The sequence below is a fragment of the Chiloscyllium plagiosum genome, chromosome 30 (assembly GCF_004010195.1).
Source record: "Chiloscyllium plagiosum isolate BGI_BamShark_2017 chromosome 30, ASM401019v2, whole genome shotgun sequence".
Taxonomy (NCBI): domain Eukaryota; kingdom Metazoa; phylum Chordata; class Chondrichthyes; order Orectolobiformes; family Hemiscylliidae; genus Chiloscyllium; species Chiloscyllium plagiosum.
Window position 1 is genome coordinate 39697645 of NC_057739.1, and position 6919 is coordinate 39704563.

General features: G+C 40.9%; 1 protein-coding gene across 4 annotated transcripts in view; it reads left to right on the forward strand.

Moving 5' to 3' along the window:
• Positions 1-6919, forward strand: part of kcnt1b (potassium sodium-activated channel subfamily T member 1b) — a 416882-nt gene that overhangs the window by 18813 nt on the left and 391150 nt on the right. The window lies entirely within an intron of this gene.

Sequence of the window (6919 nt, forward strand, 5' to 3'; positions counted from 1 at the left end):
ATAACCATAACCTATCCAAGAACCCAACAGATTATCCAAATTTAATGATGCTGTTCCAAATACTTGCAACAATTCCCATCAATGTCCTTTGGCACAAAAGGTAAAATTAAACATAGGGTCTTACAGGAAAGAAGTCAGAGAAAGTGAGAGAGGACCAATGTGGACCTGCTTCTTTGGGTCCAGCAACTTCACAACACTGCTGCTAAAAACCAAATCAAACCAGGGAAAAGCTGAGCTGGGAGAACTGGCCACTTCCCTTTAATTGTACAAGTGTTTCTTTAAAAAAAAACACTTGAAAGCCTTTTTACTGAGGCAGTATCTGTGAGCATTAATCAAACTGACTGTAAAATCCTTCCAAGCCCAGACTTTTTAGAGTCTGTGTGTTTTATAACCTCCTGGAAAAAAAAGCCAAAGACACCATAACCTTGTTAAAGGAGCAGCATCATCATATACTGATTGTTGTCAGTTCCATTCTCACAAATCAACAGATAAGCCTAATGTATGGGCAGAGTCATGGTGCGTGACTGTTCCCCAGTACCCTTCTGCTGAGATTGCACATTCACATTAAAGATCTCCATTCAGTGAATTAACTAAATTAATGAAACTTATTTGAAGTTAGTAGGAACTCTGAACTCAGTTGTTGGGTAAGTATAATATTTGATCAATACCATCTTGGTGAGATGGAAGAATTCCGATATCTCTACTGTGTCTCTCAGTTACACTCTAAACTAATTCTGTTTTTTTCCATTTTGTGTAAAAGTTTAATTGTATGGAAAATAATCAGTACTTGCCTCATAGGTGGTGATGTGATATTTGGCCAAGGTGCCATCACAGTTCAGTTTGCACAATTGTTTCCTGACATCTCAGATGTGTAATTACAGGTGAATAGGCAGCAGCTGAGAGAATTATGGTTGAACTTTACTTTTCTTGTTTCAAGGGATGCTGAGGCAATCTGGGGGTGACCAGTCTTAATAACACAGGAAGTCAGTTAATGAAAGATAGAAGATCCACAATGGATACTTATGGAGTCACATGTTGTAAACATGCACCTTCCAATCCAGCAAGCAAAGTTTCAGTCATGTCTAATGAAAGGTTCTCAACGATGTCACTCAAGAAAAGTTTAGACAGGGACATGGATTGGAAGGTTATGGACCAAATGCAGACAAATGGGACTAGTTCAATTGTAAAAACTGGACAGAATGAGCACATTGGCATAAGAGTCTAATTCCATGCTGTAGACTTCAATGACTCTATGTTTTTGACTAACCTGTACAAAGATATTATTACATGTCTGTGGAGCAGGTGTAACTTGAAGCAAGACCATCTGGTTCATGGGTAGGGGCACTACCACTGTACTATAATAGCACCCCCCCAAAAAAAATCACTCAAAGACATTTTTAAATCAACTTTTTCTAAGAAACTGTTGCACATCTCTGGAGCAAGTGAATCCAGGGCTCCAGGTTGACAAGTAGGGGCATTACAACTATGTCACAGGAGCTCCTCATAGGATCACAAACTTTTTTCTCCCTCTAAAATAACCTATTCAGAGACATTATCATGCACTTCTGGAGCAGGTGGGACTTGAACGTGAATTGATGATGAAGGGCTTTTGCCTGAAACGTCGATTTTCCTGCTACTCGGATGCTGCCTGACCTGCTGTGCTTTTCCAGCACCACTCTAATCTAGACTCTGATCTCCAGCATCTGCAGTACCCACTTTCGCCTAGTTGGTTTTAACCTTAAACGTGAATTGTCCAGTCCAGGGGCAGGAATGCTGCCACTGTACCACAGGAGCCCCTGACAGGATCTCAAACCTATTTCATTTTCCTTAAAATAACCTTTTCAGAGACGTTAACAGCTCTGGAGCAGGTGAGACTTGAACCTAGATCACCCAGTCCAGGGGTAGGCATACTACTCATGCACCAGAAAGGGCTCCCAAAGGATTGTAAATAAATACCCAGTCAATGCCCATCAGCTGCATGCCATTGAATTCAATTCAATCAGGATTATGTCGCCTGTATAAAGTTATTTAAAGCAGTGATACAGACATAATACATCAAACAGTCATCTCCTGTAATGTCTGATTTTAGGATGTTGAGCTAACGTTTGAGCTAGTTTGGGGAAAAAAAACACCAGGTACTGTGATAAAAGTTTTAAATGACTTTTCTCAGTCCTGATAAAATTAGGAATTAAGAACAGTGACCCAGTTACAAAACATCCTCTATCTGGGGAAATGCCTATCTCATAGCAATCAGTGTACTGCATAGGGCTGGTTAAAAACTTTTCTAATTATTAGGCACTTCAACAATTTGCTTGCTTTTCTCTTGATGAAAATAAAAACCCTTCCAGCTCTAAGCAAAAATAATCTTTTATTACATATTCAAACTCCCACTGCTTGGTAATTTAGATATGTAACAACATAATTTAATCAATAATCATTCTCCTATTAGGGATAACCAATGACTTACATTAGAGCAGATGGATTTTGATTGCTGGAAAAACAATGCTGTTTTACAACCAATGGAATTAATAGTTGAGAAGTTAATGTTTTTTTTCAAACACAAGACAAAATTATTCAAGTTGCAACATATTTCAGATACACTCGTAGAATGTGGTGTTCCTCGTTATATTACATAGCTCAATTAATTGCTTTTTTATTTCATTGGTTCCATGGTCAATTAAGCTTTTTCCAATAGCAGGTTATTAATTATAGAATCAACAAACTCTGTTTTGAAGAATCAACAATTTGCAAAGAATATTGGCCCCAGAATTTGAAAAAAATAATGGCATGTGCATGATTTACGCTGTCATTGATGTGCAACTCAACCAGTAACCTGCTACAAAGCAGAAGTACCAACACCCACCATCACCCTCGGAATTCAAACCATCACAGGCTGTGGTGCAATTTATGCTGCTCCACAAACAAATCTGCAAGTAACAGCCTCTCGAACTTAGCGTCTCTCTCTGATCTTTATGAAACTGATGTCTGCACATTAATTATCCGTTAAACTGATTAAGTCTGATAAATGAAAATGGAACTACTCTTTTAATAATGTACACATTGTTAATCACTGATCGTCAATTCTCAGGCCCAGAAAGTGCACAATTAGATGTGACATTTAGTTAGTGAATTATTGGAATTTCTCTCAAAGAACCAGTTTTTCCTTTCTATCTCTTTCTTTTACGTTGCAATTTAATTTCCCTACTTCTTTTCCTCTATTGCACTCAATATTGAATATATCCTCCCAATAAGTCCTTCCCCAGTTGAATTATCAATATTTTAAGCTCATTTGTCAAGAAAATACATTGTTAATCCAATTGTGATCAAGACCTCATTGAGCCATGCACTCACTGTGACACACACACACACACAACAGAGTGATGATAAAGGGTTGTTTTTCAGACTGCAGACCTGTGACAAGCAGATTTCCACAAGGATCAATGTTGGCTCCACTTTTATTTGTCACTTATACAAATAATTTTGATGAGAATATCAAAGACATAGTTAGTATATTTGTGGATAAGCCCAAAATTGGTGATGTACTGAACTGTGAAGAAGGTTTTCTTAGATTACAAAGAGATCTTGATCAATTGGATCAATAGCCTGAAGGATGGCAGATGGAGTTTAATTTGGATGAATGGGAGGTATTGCAGTTTGGAAAAACAAAAAGGGACAGGACTTATACAGTTAAAAGTAGGGCCTTACGTAGTATTGTAGAACAGAACATGGGGGTTCAGGTACATAACTGTTTGAAGTTTTTGTCACATATAGACAGGAGAAAGTGACGACCGCAGATGCTGGAGATCAGGGTCGAGAGTGTGGTGCTGGAAAAGCACAGCAGGTCAGGCAGCATCTGAGGAGCAGGAAAATCAATGACTTTTATTATCATTTCGGGCATAAACCCTTCATCAGGAATGAGGCTTATGGGCCGGGGAGCTGAGAGATAAATGGGAAGGGGTTGGGGCTGGGGGGAAGGTCGCTGGGAATGTGATAGGTTGATGAAGGTGAGGGAGAAGGTGATATGTTGGAGAGGAGGGTGGAGTGAATAGATGGCAAAGGTAGTGGACAGGTCAGGAGGGCAGTGCCGAGTTGGAGTCTTGGGATTAGGATAATGTGGAGGGAGGGGAAATGAGGAAACTGGTGAAACCCATATTGATCCCGTGTGGTTGCAGGATCCCAAGGCAGAAGATGAGGTGCTCTTCCTCCAGGCATCTGGTGGTAAAGGTTTCGTGATGGAGGAGGCCCAGGATCTGCATGTCCTTGGTGGAGTGGGAGGGGGAGTTGAAGTGTCAGCCATTGGGCGGTGGGATTGATGGGTGTGGGTGTCCCAGAGATGTTCTCTAAAATGATCTGCAAGTTGGCATCCTGTTTCCCTGATGTACAGGAGACCACATCGGGTGCAACGGACACAGTAGATGACATTGGTGGAGGTACAGGTAAATTTCTGTCAGATGTTGAAGGATCCTTAGAGGCCTTGGGCAGAGGTGAGGGTGGAGTGGTGTGAGTGCAGGTTTTTCACTTCCTGCAGTGGCAAGGGAAGGTGCTGGGAGTGGGGTGTGGACCTGATGAGGGAGTTGTGGAGGGAATGATCTCTCCAGAATGCTGATAGGGATGGTGAGGGAAAAATATATCTATTGGTGGGGTCTGTTTGGCAGAAGTGGTGGAGGATGATGTGATATATGGTGGTTTGTTGGGTAGAAGCTGAGGACTGGGGGGGGCGTTTCGGTCCATGTTATGTTGGGAGAGGTGGGGTTCAAGGGCAGAGGTGTGGGAAGTGGAGGAGATGCGCTGGAGGGCATGATCAACCATGTGGGAAGGAAAATTGCGATCTTGGAAGAAGGTGGCCATCTGGGATTTTCTAATGTGGAATTGGTGGAATCTTCCCCCCCAAAACCCACCCCCTTCCATTCATCTCTCAGCCTCCCTGTCCACAAGCCTCATACCAGTCACATATAGATAGGGTAGTTAAGAAGGTGTTTAGTGCACTTGCTTTCATTGCTCAGACCTTTCAGTGTAGGAACGTTATGTTGAGGTAGCAGGGACATTGGTGAATTCTTTTCTGGAGTACAGTGCCCAGTTCTGGTCACCCTGTTGTAGGAATGATATTACTAAGCTGGAGAGGGTTCAGAAGAGATTTACCAGAATGTTTCCAGGAATGGAGACTTTGAGTTATACACAGAAACTGGATTGGCTAGGACTGTTTTCACTGGAGCATAGAAAGTTGAGGGATGACCTTATAGAGATTCATAAAATCGTGAGGGATGTGGAAAAGGTGAATAGCAGGTATCTTTTCCCGAGAGTGGGGGACTTCAAAATTAGGGGCTTTTTCTTAGGTGAGAGAGGAGTGACTTTAAAAAAGACGTGAGGGGCAATTTGTTTCACACAGAATGGCTTACGAGTGGAGTGAACTGCCAGAGGAAGTGGTGGGTGCAGATATAGTTACAATGTTTAAAAGACATTTGACTAAATACACGAATAGGAAAGGTTTGGAGGGATATGGGCCAAGTGCAGGCAGGTGGAATTAGTTTTGTTTGGGAACATGGTAGGCATGGACTTGTTGGACCTAAGGATCAGTTTCTGTGCTGTATTACTCTGAATCTATAACAATCACTTTGAGCTGATTTAATAAAAATAATAAAACAAAGAACTACAGATGCTGAAACGAAAACAGAAATTACTAGAGAAACTCAGCAGGTCTGACAGCATCTGAGGAGAGAGAAACAGGGTTATTGTCTCACTTCCAGTGACTCTTCCTCAGAATGGATAAGTGCACAAACAAATCTCACCAGCCACATGATGAGAGATTGTCCTGCTACAATTTGCTGGGCCTATTAAATTAGATATTTTAAAAGAACGCTTGAACCAATGCAGATAATAATGAGATTATGCATGTAGAAATGAAAAAGAACTCATCCAAAATATTCTACAAATGCCAAAGAGTTTGCAATTGTAGCCAATGCATGTGGAATAAACAGCAGCCGATATATAATACAGCTCCAAAAATGGGGACATTGGAACAGGAGAAGGCCATTCAATTCATTGAGCCTGCCTTGCCATTTAATATGATGTTGACTGCTAAAGCCTGGAGAATAATGATGTAAATATTCATTTATTGAAGTTAATGACTGATAATCAGTTCCCTGGCCCAGTGTGACCTTTGATTAATTTAGTTGTGGAATGGTTGAAATTATATTCAAAACAATGATATATTTAACAATATAAATAATTGGATAATTTGTTTTAATGATGGATGAGGGATAATTATTGGGAATGTATTGAGAGAATTCCTCTAACCTTTAAGCGGTGCCACATGATCATTCATGTGCGTAGCCGAGATCAGAGAGGGTCTCAGTTTAACTTTTCACCTGAGACAGCACCTCAAACAACACATTCCTTTACACAGGCTGAACTTGATCACTATGTAGAGCACATTATTCAATCCATTTGCAGTCTCTTGTACAAGTTAAGATTTTTAACTTGTACAAGTCATTTATTATATGGAGTACTAAAAGACAAGAGCTTACAGTAATCTTCAGGATCAAATTGGCGCATTCGAGTCTGACAACTGTAACAAAGAGAATTTTGAAGTGTCGAAGTTCAGAGCCTCATGCCTTTCTCACTGTGGTCCCAGCAGTTTGATGATGCCTCTATGCAAGAGGAAATTGTCAGTGTTGATTTAAAACTTCAACAAATAGAATATTGCTCTAGACCTACCCTCAAACCCCCTCCACTCTTTCCTCCCTCCTCTTCCTTCCCACCCACACTTTCTGTTCTCTCCTCCCTCTCTCCAAACTTTCCTTCCCTCTTCATCCACTCTTGTTGTCTTTTGTTCCTTCCCTCTCTCCATCCTTCACTCCTTCCTTTCTTCCCTTCCTCACTCAATCTCTTCTCTTCCTCCTCCTCTTGCTCTGTCCTCCAT